Source organism: Mastomys coucha, unplaced genomic scaffold (assembly GCF_008632895.1).
Source record: "Mastomys coucha isolate ucsf_1 unplaced genomic scaffold, UCSF_Mcou_1 pScaffold11, whole genome shotgun sequence".
Classification (NCBI taxonomy): domain Eukaryota; kingdom Metazoa; phylum Chordata; class Mammalia; order Rodentia; family Muridae; genus Mastomys; species Mastomys coucha.
In genome coordinates, this window is record NW_022196893.1 from 14,585,488 (window position 1) to 14,597,695 (window position 12,208).

Genomic DNA, 12,208 nt, shown 5'->3' on the forward strand with positions numbered 1-12,208 from the left:
CCATGCTAGGCCTGTGGATTCCTCTTTATTCTGGTCAGGGGTCAGGGGTTCTTCAGCCTCTCAAACTTCCACTGGAGAGACCTAAACGTCTCATCCTCTCTATCTCCCAGGGCAGGCCCCCCTGAAACCTAGCACTGGGTCCTCTGCCTTCCAGACTGGCTTACCTGCCGCTTCTGGGTTTCTAGGTGAGGCCACTGTGGGCCACCCAGGAGGCCAGGCTAGGAGACCGGGAGTCAGAAGGGACTCAGCGGGAGGACCCCAGCCTGATCCAGTAGAGGGAGGGGGAGGTGTCCGCGTCTCTCCAGGGACAGAACACCCCGGTGGCCCCAGGTTGGGGGTCCTAGCCGCGAAGCGGGTGCCCGGGCATTGGGAAGGAGCCACGCACGCCCCTGCACGCGGTGCCTAGCGCGGCGCGCGGCTCCGGAGGTGAGGGCGCCCCGCCCCGCTCCCCTCTCCAGGCGCTCGGCGTCTGGGGCTAGGGGCTGCGTGGAGAGGGCGCGGGGCAGCCCCTGAGCGGCGGGATGCGGGCTCCGGGCCCGGGAGGGCGCCGAGGCCCCAGGCGCGGCCGGGGCGGCCGGGACCCGGGCTGGAGGGCGCGCGGGGCCGGGGCCCGAGGCCGCGATCGCGCTCCTGCGGGGCCCGGGCGCGCGGGCGGAGCGGCGCGGCGGCGCGCGGGGCCGGGGCGGCGCGGAGCCGGGCGGGGGAGGGGGAGGGGGCGCGGGGAGCCCCCCGCCCCGCGAAGGAGGAGTCTGGCTCCCACTCGCAGCCTCGGCCGCGCGGCGCAGAGGCCCCCGCCCCTGCGCGCCGCCCTCGCGGGAGCCGGGCCCCCGCCGCCCTCCGCGCGCGCTGCTGCTCGCGGCCGCCGAAGAGGAGCCCGGGGCCAGGTAGGACCCGGCCGGGCCGGGAGTGCGAGCGGGCCGGGCGCGGGCGGCGGGCCGGAGGGGGCGCGGCCGGGACCCTGTCCCTGCACCCGGGGGGCCCCGCGGCGCCCGCAAAGTTACTTTGGCCGCCTCTGCCTTGCCCGGGGCGCGCGGCCCCGGGTCGGCCACCGCCGCTGCGCAGCCCGCGGGGCCGGGGCCGGCGGGAGGGGGCTCGGCCGGGGCCGCGCGGTCAGCGAAACTTTTCCCAGGCTGGCCGGCGGCCGCTGACTGCTGTTGGAGTAGCCGGTGGGAGGAGAGGGTTGGTGGGGTGCAAGTGATGATGGGGGTGGTAACAATAGCCACCTCCGGTTGTGGAGAGCCTACTGTGTGCTACCAACCTCTGCTGACACTTGAGGGAGAGGGGGGAGGAGGGGGATGGATGCTGGTCAAGTGGCTACTTTTGCTGGGTATTGCTGGGAACTTCACTAACACCCATGTGTCGTCCATCCCATCCACCCATCTACCGATCCATCATCCTTCCTTCACTCATTCAACACACTTATTGGTCTCTGCTGTGCCCCCTCGGAGGCTTCAGTGACTAATCAGACAGCGCCCAGTCCTTCAGGACAGTATTTCATGGAGTGCCCCAGCTTAAAAGCCAAAAGGTGCCTCCGTGTGTTTATTTTGGGACATGCTACAGGAGAGAGAATTCAAGCACCCCCCCCCCCCCCGGGTTCAGGCAGGGGCAGAGGAGTGATGTTGTTTGAAAGAGACTAGGAGGCCAGTCTTAGGGGTTGGAGACTTAACTGTCTCCCGTCCTCTCCAGACCTTCTGGGCCCAGGTTCAGTGGTTCTTTGAGGTCAGGACACAAGGCATTGGAACAGGATGCCCTCCCTATCCTGCTAGTCTGGCAGGGTTGTTTCCTCCTCACTACTGGACTGTCCCCTCTCCTTCAGCATCCTTTCAGAATTGCACTCCCCCCCCCTTCTTCCCCTGAATGGCTGGGAGGAGAACGAACTGTTAACAATTATAAAATTAAACCCGGCGAACAAAAGTGAGGCACCGTTGAATGGTTGGGCTCCTTGCCGGTTTATGAATGGTTGTCGCAGACTTGCTTAGCAGGGATCAGCTACATTAGGGGGCTGTTGGGCATGGGGATCTCTCAGGCACTAACCGCATTGACACCCCAACTGGCCTTGGCCAAAGGGAAATTCAAACAACTTCACTAGTATTTGGCACATGAGTAAACATTGCCTTGGGGGAAGCTGGGCAGGCTTTGGGGTGACTGCTCCAGCTCAGCCAGAAGCCAAGGCAGGCATTAGGAGACCATCTGGGTAGGGTACCCAGGCAGGGGAGAATACCAGGCTTTGGAGCTGGTGGTCGCAGGGAGGCGTCTGGAACAAGGCACAGTCTGCAGGGGACTGCTCTGTAGGAGCGTGCAGAATAATCTGTGCACCACCCGGCTCCCTGCAAATTGGCTTTCCAAGTGGCAGCCCCTCAACACTTATAAAATTCCCTTTCGCTCAAGATGGATTTCAGTGAAATGGTTGTGTCTCTTCCAGTTTCCCGAGAGTTGGAACAGTGTTAATTGGCTCATGGTTGCTCAAAAAACAATGTTTAGGCTTGAACATCGGTGATGGTTGTGTTCGGAAATGGCTCCGAGTAGGGGTGATTTTACTCCTCAGCCTGAGGAATTTGGGAAGATCTGGAGAGTGAATTAGATTCCTTCACGTTGATGGGGGTCGGTCCCGAGTGAGGTGTGTGCGTGATGCAGCTGAGATATGATCACTGTGTGGTGTGGCCATCAGGGCCCCTTCACTCTCACCCAGACCGATGCCTCAAATTTAGGCACCACTGGACCAGCTCTAGGCTTGTGTACGAGACGGCAATTGAGAGCATTTCTCAAAGGGCCCAGTTTGTGTCAGGAAGACACTGCTAGGTCCATGGAGCCGCACTCAAGAAAAGCAGTTTTGTAAAAATATTCGGTCCACCCATGGGGCTGCTAAATACTTCATCCATCCAAAGTGAGTCCATTTATTCCGTCTTGAACTTGCTGCCTGTCCACCCAGGCAGTGGCAGCTGGTTGTTGACACACAGGACACAGCTCCCTCCACTGTCTGAAGAGCTAAGGATGGAAGCTGGATTTCACTGAAGGAGCACATGGAGGATGGGGTAGGGTGTGTGGGGGGTGTGAGATCAGAAAGTTCTGGACCTATGGAAAGAAGGAAGCCTTTGCCAAACGGTAGTTGGCATTTAATCTCTCCAAATGCCTCCACTCTTTCAACCTCAGGCCTGTGAGTGATCACGAATAGTGGGTTAGAGGAAATGAATGGGCCAGGCAAGACTTCCAACAAGTAAATATGACACGCAGAAAAACATGCAATTAGCGGAGGTTAGTGAATGCCTTTCAAGTCCTCAGTGTAGCAGTTAAGGGTGGAGTTTCTCCCTTATCCCGGAACTGTCTGTCAAAATCCTTGAAGTGATAACACGATGTCTCTCCCACTAACCCTTCCTCACCAGAACAAAAAAGGGGGTCTTTGCATGCGGCCGCTCTACAGTATGCTCCTGTTCCTGGAATTCTTCCCATTCAACCTTTGTCTGCACTTCAGAATTGAAGGGCCTGTAGTCCTGGCTTCTCTGGGGCTCAGGCCCAGAAATAGGTTCTCAGGCATGTCCCGGCCCACAGGGCAAAGTTGCTGGCCCCTCAAGGTGAGAGGCAGGTTTGCTCACAGGGTCTCCTTTCTACCACAATGCTTGTACCTTCTGTGGCTAGATTCATCTGACACCCAGGGTCCAGAGAGAAAGGCAGGCAAAGGTGGTACTTTCTGAAGTGAGGCTCATTTAGCATGGGCTGTGCTGGGTATGGGGAAAGCCATTCCCTGCATCCTGGTGCCTGCTGTGTGACTACCCTCAGATCACTACATTGCCTGCTAGCATCGTACAGAGACTGCCACTGATATTGTTTGGGTTTCGTCCTGAAGAGATTAAGAAGTGAGAAGGCAAAGCAACTCCTAGGGAAAGAGAGAAAATGAAACAACCAGAAAGCAAGCCCCTCTTTGGAGGTGGCACCAGGCAGAAGCATTTCCAGAGTCATTCAGCTCACTGTGGCAGTCTTAGTGACCTGGCTGGCCAGTATGCTCCTGACACAAATGGTTTCCTTTACTTCAATTTTTTTCCTCTAATGAAAGAAGGCTTAATTATGCTGTTTCTATTTTCAACACTTATGGGGCAATCCCAGTTTCATAAAAACCAAAACAAGAACCGACAAACAAAAAGACAGACAAGTTAACAAAAAAAAAAAAACCTTAACAAATAAAGATTATATGTTTGCTTGGAACTCAAATAGTGACTTGAGGTTAGGGGTCTTCTCTGCAGATTTCTCTTCCATGAACTTTGCCAGTAAAATGTCAGAACCTGGTCATTCAACACATATGGAAGCTTGCTCATTCTTGCACTCTCTGTGTCTCTGTGTCTGTCTCTCTGTCTGTCCCCCCTCTCTCTTTCCTCTTTCTGGTTGGTTGTGATCTCATGCAGTTAGGTTGCTGCCTTTCCTCACCACACTACTGCAAGATCACCTGCCTATTGCAGCCTTTCCCTTCCATCCCTTCTCCCGAGAGGCCTTGAGGCTGGGCACTGGTGCACGAGGAGGGACTGTCAGCACCACCGGGCTCATTCCGTTGCTCTAAGGAGAAATGATGTCTACTTCCCATTTCCAACAGGCATATCATTCCCTTCCTTTCCATTTCGTCTTCTTGCCTTTTTTTTTTTTTTAAATGTACCAAGCTCTAGTCCGCAAAGCTGCAGAATGCACCCCACCTGTGCAATGCAAGCCCTTCCCGCATTTCTCAGGTGCACCTCCTCCCTCCTCTGTAAAGAAGTGCTTTTGGACACTTGGCATCTGTGGAAAAGGCCAGCTTACACGCCCACCCCTGGTTTCCTCTGTTGTCAGGGTAGGGGAGTGGAGAATGGAATTTGCCTTCTTGTAGATTTGTCATTTGGGCACATTAGTTAATTGATCACACTTTAGAAGTTTAATCCTTAGTTGCAAATTCCCAAATGAGCACAAAATATTAGAGCCGAGCTCGTCTCTGAGGCAGCCTCCCAAGACTCCTGAGAGGACCCTGACAATGCTGACGCGGTTATTCCTCAGAGGCGTCTGTTGAATAGGTTGACACAAGAGCCTTCAACCCACACTTACTTTCTTCACAAATTGGATTTGTGTGTCAAGATACTAAGACATCTGTGCCTCACCTCTACCTTAGCCACGTACGTCCCCAACACCCCAAAGTACTGAGTGTGAGCTGTCATGTGTGTGTGTGTGTGTGTGTGTGTGTGTGTGTATGAGTGAGATGCTATTATACACTTAACCTTGTTTTCTTTGTGTGTGTGTGTATGCATGTGTCGGAGCCGCTACGGAGCAGCTTCTTGCCACAGCCCTGCAGATGCTCAGGCCTCTAAGAGTTCTGTTTTGAAAACTAACACACAGCACTGCAGAGAAGGAAAAAAAAAATGAAATGGGTCCTCTCTCTGTTCCTTGCACGATTGTGGATTTGCTAGATGATATGGAAGTCCGGAGAATTGCAGTTGCTTATGGAGTGGAGCGCTGGTTTGTAGACTGTGTAGCACTGGTTTATTTCTTTCTCTGCCTGGGCTGTGCGGCTTCTGCCTATCTTCTGTCCCCATTGGTGTGGTGGGAATGGAGGCTGCTCTGGGTCTGGAGATGAGCTTGGTGAACCTACCGAATTTGTGTCCCTAGGAAAGGGAATGAGTGAGCAGCTATTTGTGGCAGCCAGGACACGATCCAGTAAGTAGCACCCTCGGTGGCTCTGGAATAAAGGTGCATAATTGGAAAAGGAAGCGTCACGGACTTGGGGGAGGGGCGGCGGAGGAATTAGAAAGGAAGATTTAAAATCTTGTAGTCCTACGTTCAACGTGGGCCTAGCTAAAAGGCTTTTAAGTGGTAGATGCTTTAAAAACTCACTTGTGGTTGATCCTCTCTGGGGCGCAGGGTCTCTTCCCTCCCTCTATGGGCCTTTGCAGCCACTCAGCTCTTCTGTTCCTCAGCCAGGCCTTGGATGCCAGTTGCTGGCCAAGGTTTCTTGTCAATGAAAGCATCCAGTGGATACAGAGGGAGGCCAGACGCAGGCCCCGGTAGTCATTTCAGGACCCTGTGAGGCAGGCTCTGAGCCGCACCTCCCCTACCCGACCCCACCCTGTCACAGAGCTGTTTCTGTTACTTTCCTTAGAATTCTTCTGCATTTTTAATTTTTTTAAAAAATTTTTGTACCCTCTATGATAATTTCAGTTCAGCATTAGTCAATGGCATATTTTTTAATGCTCAGACAAAATAAGGAAAGAATATACAGCCAAAAGTGAATTTTGAGCTAGTGTGGAGAATATGGTTTAAAAAACAAAACAACAACAACAACAAAATAACCCAAGAATCCTCCCCAAACCTCCATGCCTTCTACTTAAAAAAAATTATTCATTACATTTTAAAATTTGTGTGTGTGTGTGTGTGTGTGTGTGTGTGTGTACATGCCACGTCACACATGGAAGTCAAAGGACAGCCCATGGGAGTCAGTTCTGGGCTTCCACCATGTGGGTCTGTGGGGCAGAAATCTAGTCATCAGGCTCCGCTGCAGGTGCCTATACTGGTGGGACCAGTCGCTCCAAACCCATCAGGACTTTTCTGGTTAGTGTTATCAGCAAGTTTTTGTTTTGTTTTGTTTTGTTTTTGCCTGTGGGAACCTACCACAGGCAGTGTTAGTATGTTTTTTGTTTTTTGTTCTTTTTGTTTTTTTTTTTTTTTCTGCTGTGACATTTGCTACATTCTAACAAAAGCCCGTACAAGCAGCATCTCTCCAGAGCTGACTCTGTGTAGCTTTTCTCTGAGCCAGCATCCAGTGTGGTCACTGGCACCTTGGGCTGGCTGGTTAAAGAGGTCGGGATGCTCCCCTGCCCTGCTCAGGGATCAGGGCATGTGGGAGAGTAGTCAAGGGAAGATGGTCTTGGAGTTCTCGTAGCTGCTGCAGCTGTGATGCCTGCAGTCTCTCTTTCAGCCATGGATGGGTGGCTGAGTTCTAGACTTGGCAGCGCTGTACTGTCCTTGCTTCCGTTTTTGTTAAAGATGTCCCTCGAAAAGGTACATGGGTGGCTTTTAAAGTGGATGCCTCTGATTTGGGCCAGAGGCAAACTTTACCTTCCCAATTTGAACACTTGTGGGAGCCAGGCAGAGGCTGATGACCATGGCACAGGACCTGCAGGCTGGAATCAGCACCGTCCAGGGGTCTTAGACTTTGAGAGGCCATGGCGTAAGTAGAGGTGGGTACTTGAACAATGCAGCAAAATAAGTGTAGCTCCAGGCAGTGCCAGTCCAGCATCTTCCAACTGGCTTCAGCCGTTAGGATGACCGGGCATCTCCTCTGCTATTGATGCTCTCTGTGTTTAGGGAGCCTTCTTGGTCTCTTTCTCTTCTTTCTGGACTTTGGTACATGAAGGTCAGTGAGCTCCACAGCTGGGTGGAGGTTTCTCTCAGGCCATAGACTCTTCTTCTTTGCCTTCTTGTGTGGGAGACCCAGGGTGTCTGCTGCTCCTGCTGACTCGAGGGTCTAGAATACCAGGTAGGTTCTATATGCCCAGCTCTGCCACAAGACTAGGTCATTGGAGTCCCCCACCTATGTGTGTCCCAGGGGAGGACCAGTAGGTATTGGGCTGAGTAGTACACAGCAGTGCTAGAAAAACAGTCAAGGAGTGTGTACTAAGTGTATCTACCTACCTGTTCCAAGAGGCAGAGCACTGTGTCCTGCACAGTGATGAGGGAGGAGAGAAGGGCTCTGGGGCCCCTAGGACTTCAGGCAGAGGAGGGAGGTTGTGGTTATTTGTTATCTCTGCCGACATCTCAGAAGCTCCCTGCAGAACTCTGGGTTTCATTGGAACTGTCTTATCTGAACAGATGGGACACTTATTAAGCACCTACCTACTGTGGGTTGGAGCCTCAGTTGTGTGAGGGAGATTCAGAATCTACACATTTGCAAAAAGAGGCCAGATCTGGAGTAGTGAAAGTTAATTTTAAACATGATCTGTCAGATGCAAAGGTTCTACATGTCCATTCATGCATGTATCCATACATACATGTATCCATCCATCTGTCATCCATCCATTCACACATCTATCCATCTATCTATCCACCCATGCATCCATATATCCATCCACCCATGCATCCATCCATGCATTCATACATTCACAGATCCATCCATCCACCCATGCATCTATCCATGCATCATCTATTCACAGATCCATCCATCCATCTGTTCATCCATCCACCCATGCATCCATTCATCTATCCATGCATCTATGCATCCATGCATCCATCCACCCATGCACCCTTTCATGTGTGCATCCATCTATCTACCTGTCTATACATGCATTCATGCATCTATGCATCCACCTATCTGTATATTCATCTACGATGCATGTATCTATCCATCTATGAATTTATTTGTCTGTGCATACAGCCATCATCCACCATTTTACATGATGGTTCCTCGTTTATCTCAGGTGCAGGTCCAGTTTTGAAGGCTTTGATCAGGGATGTTTTGGGGGCAATGGGTAGAAGTTCTGATGTAGCCTAGGGAGGCTTGATCGAACATCATCTCCAAGGCCTTGAGCCAGGAAACAGATGGTCATCCCCAGGGGCAGAATATTGTGAGAAGTGCATGTGTGAAGGCTCCCTGAAACCTTGTGGCCATGAAATTCTCAGTGGCAGATCTGGTGCTGAGGAGTGAAAGGAAGATATTGTCCTGGTGTGTCCAGAATTGCTGGTTTTCTTGGAGGGCAGCAGCTACTCCTAGAAGGCTGGGTGTTCCAGAGGGAGTGGGGCAGAGTGAGTTTTGCATGCCCATGGAAGCTGGTGTGGAGTGGCTGTGGTAAGAGTCTAAAACCAGCAGAAGGCCAGGCAAAGCTGGGATGCATTTGTGGGAGCTGAAATGTGATCTTTATCTGGGGGTCAGGTTTCCGTGCGTTAGGGGTCTCCGCATGGCCCACTTCTTGGTGTCCTGGTCAACACCAGAGAAAGGCTGTCTTAGAAGAAGACAAGACCTAAGCCAGTCCCCAAATTGAGGGAATGTGTCAGTCGGTCCTGGACTAGGCTCAGAACTGTCAAACTCGGTTTTCTTACTGGGGCTTTATGGAGAGGAAAACAGGGGACTCCTTCCATCCTCTCTGTTACTCTGAGGGGAGACTAGTACAGAACAGAAAGAATGTGAGTGATGTGCCCAGTATCCCACAGTACAGCATCACCTGAACTCATACCCTGTGACCTCTCCACCCTAGAGGCCTGTTGGCAGACAGCCAGAGGGACAATAACAGGAGGACCATCAACAATGTTCCTCTGCTTCAGGGCCTCTGAACGTGCTGCCCCTCTGCCATGTCTCTCTTTCCCAGGATGGGGCATGGCTGGATCACTCCCCTCTTCTGATAGCTGACATCTTTGTAAATACTCCTTTTGTGATCATGCAGTATACAGCACCCTCACTGCATGCTACCCTGTTTCTAAGCTCTGTTTTCTGGAGGCAGGCTACTGTCTGAAAACACATGTTCTGTTTATGTATGCATTTACCACCCCCCCACACACACATGTATTCCTTGGGGTTGGGCCTCTTTACATTTTCAGTCTTTTCTCTATCATCTATCTATCTATCTATCTATCTATCTATCTATCTATCTATCATCTATCTGTCTAATTTATTTTGCAAGGGGGACAGGGACAGCAAGTGGGGACTGGAGGTGTATTTGTTAAACAAAGTGACTTCCTTCCTTCCTTCCTTCCTTCCTTCCTTCCTTCCTTCCTTCCTTCATCTCTTGCTCTCTTTTTTCTTCCCTCCATCCCTTCCTTCTTTCCTTCCTTTCACCCCACTTCTCTCTGCATCTCACCCCACCCCTAGAGTAGTTCTGGCAAACCCCCATCCCCCCACAGTATCTGTGAACTGCTTCTAGGTCATTCCACTGGACAGGGAACCAGGACTCAAGCCAGTCAATCATCACACCACGCACACATGGTGCTCTGTTTTGGGGACCAGGTGTGAGCGTTTCCTAGCTAAAAGCCATTTCTGTGGAAGCTCTTCTCCCTCAGTGGACTGCGGAGCTGAATGCGGGTATGCTGGCAGCGACTGTAACAGCCACATAAACACGCGATGGAAGCTCAGGAGGAGGCACTGGGTTCCGGGTTTCCTTGGTTTCTCTAGGCAGGACCTTGGGTGAGTCCTCCCTGTGTGACATCCAGCACAGCACAGTAGGGTCAGCAGCTGGAACTCTCTGCCTGCCTCTGCTCTCCGAATCTTTTGCTGCTAGGCAGCTTTCCCACTGAGGTGTCTCTGCTGACTCCTGCTTCCCCAGAGACAGCCTGTGTGTGTGTGTGTGTGTGTGTGTGTGTGTGTGTGTTCCTGGACTCCTCTTTCTCCAAGCCTGGCCCAGTGTGGCCAGTACCCTGATGGGCTGATGGAATGGGGGCAGCAGGGGAAGAGGACCAAGGTTCCTCAGACACCTATCCACTGCCAGGCCTGTGCTGGGTGCTAGGAAAGGAGTCTGACCAGACACTGTCCATCTGTGCATGCATCTGTCAGTGTATCAGGCTCATCTATCTGTCTATCCATCTATCTACCCACCCATCCATCCATCCATCCACCTACACATTCATCCACCCATCTATCCATCTATCCACCCACTCATCCACCCATCCATCCATCCGTCTGTCCATCCATCCATCCATCCATCCATCCATCCATCCATCCATCCATCCGTCTGTCCATCCATCCACTTGTCTGTCCGTCCATCTATCTATCCATCCATATTTTCAGCATCTTTGAAGCTTTGTGATGGGAGAGGCTAATGTGAGGTCAGAACAGCTTTGCCTTTATTGAGCACTTGCTGTGTACCACCAGGCCTTGTGACACACAGTTTACACAGGTGTCATCTTGTTTACTAGTCATGACTTTGAAGTTGGGACTATGGGATTATTGTTCTCTTCACTTTGTGGGTGGCCAGACAACCCAAGGGAGCATAGGACACACTGGTCACAGCTGGTGGCATACAGGGGTGACTCAGGGAGACAAATGCTCTGCCCAGCAGATACCCAGGCTTCTCATAGGACCCCAGCAGGAAGGTCCTCGTCCAAGACCTTGTCTGCTCAGAGGTGAAGGGTGAGCAGCTGGACAGGACAGTGACTCAGATGGGAAGAGCCGGGTGGAGCCTGATGCTTTGGGCTGGGGTTTCAGCTCTCTCTCTCTCCCCCTCCCCCTCCTCTCCCTCTCTCTCCCTCCCTTTTAAAATATCTTTTTAAATGATTTATTTATTTTTATTATGTGCATCGGTGTTTTGCCTGCATGAATGTCTGTGTGAGGGTGTCAGATCCCCTGGAACTGGAGTTATAGACAGCTGTGAGCTGCCACGTTGGTGCTGGGAATTGAACCTGGGTCCTCTAGAAGAGCAGCCAGTGTTCATAACTGCTGAGCCACAAGGTCTTATGTAGCCCAGGATGGACTCAAACTTACTGTGCAGGGGAGCATGGTTTTGAATTCCTGACCACCTGTCCCTGCCCCTCTCCCTCTGACATGCTGGGCTCACAGGTGTATCTCATCACATCTGGCTCTCTTGGATTTTTCGTTTTGTTTTGTTTTGTGAGATGAGGTCTGAAGCTCACAGCAGTCCTTCTGCCTCAGCCTCCTGAGACTCCGGAGGTCCCCTACCTTGCCTGACAAGACGGCCCTTCCTCTCCATGTTGTGAGAGGCAAACAGCTTACTGCTGCTTTATTTTACCTTGTATGGGGATGATTGAGAATTTTTTTTTAAGAATTAATAACCCGTTTCTCCTTGCACATAATTAAAATGTTCTCCAGTCTCTAATTTTTGTCATTTTTATAATCTAATTTGTTTTCAGAGTGTGTTGATTCTCCTTCCGAGCACAAAGCAAAGGGGATTTTTCTTCCTTTAATGTGTTTGGGATCCCAGTGTCCAGGAATCATTTAAACTACATGACTTTCTCCTTGGTTAAACACAGTGCAAACGGGGCCATTAGAGGGATCTTTTAAAGCATGACCCAAAACAACAAGGCAAGCAACAACAACAAACAAAACAAGACAAATGAAACAAACCAAAAACCAAAAACCAAACACCAAACAAAAAAAATCCCCCCCAAAACAAGGCAAGCAACATCAACAACAAACAAAACAAGACAAATGAAACAAACCAAAAACCAAAAACCAAACAAAAAAAAATCCCCCCAAAAACAAGGCAAGCAACATCAACAACAAACAAAACAAGACAAATGAAACAAACCAAAAACCAAAAAC

The 12,208-nt window shown here is 51.3% G+C and overlaps 1 protein-coding gene across 2 annotated transcripts in view; it reads left to right on the forward strand.

Annotated features, from left to right (window-relative positions):
* The first annotated feature begins 763 nt into the window (after window positions 1–763).
* Mpped1 (metallophosphoesterase domain containing 1) overlaps window positions 764–12,208 on the forward strand; it is a 76,257-nt gene continuing 64,812 nt past the window's right edge. The window contains exon 1 of one of the 2 annotated variants that reach the window (XM_031351212.1): window positions 764–884. The gene's annotated coding sequence lies outside the window, so the exon portion shown is untranslated. The remainder of the gene's footprint in view (window positions 885–12,208) is intronic. The other variant, XM_031351231.1, reaches the window with a different exon arrangement.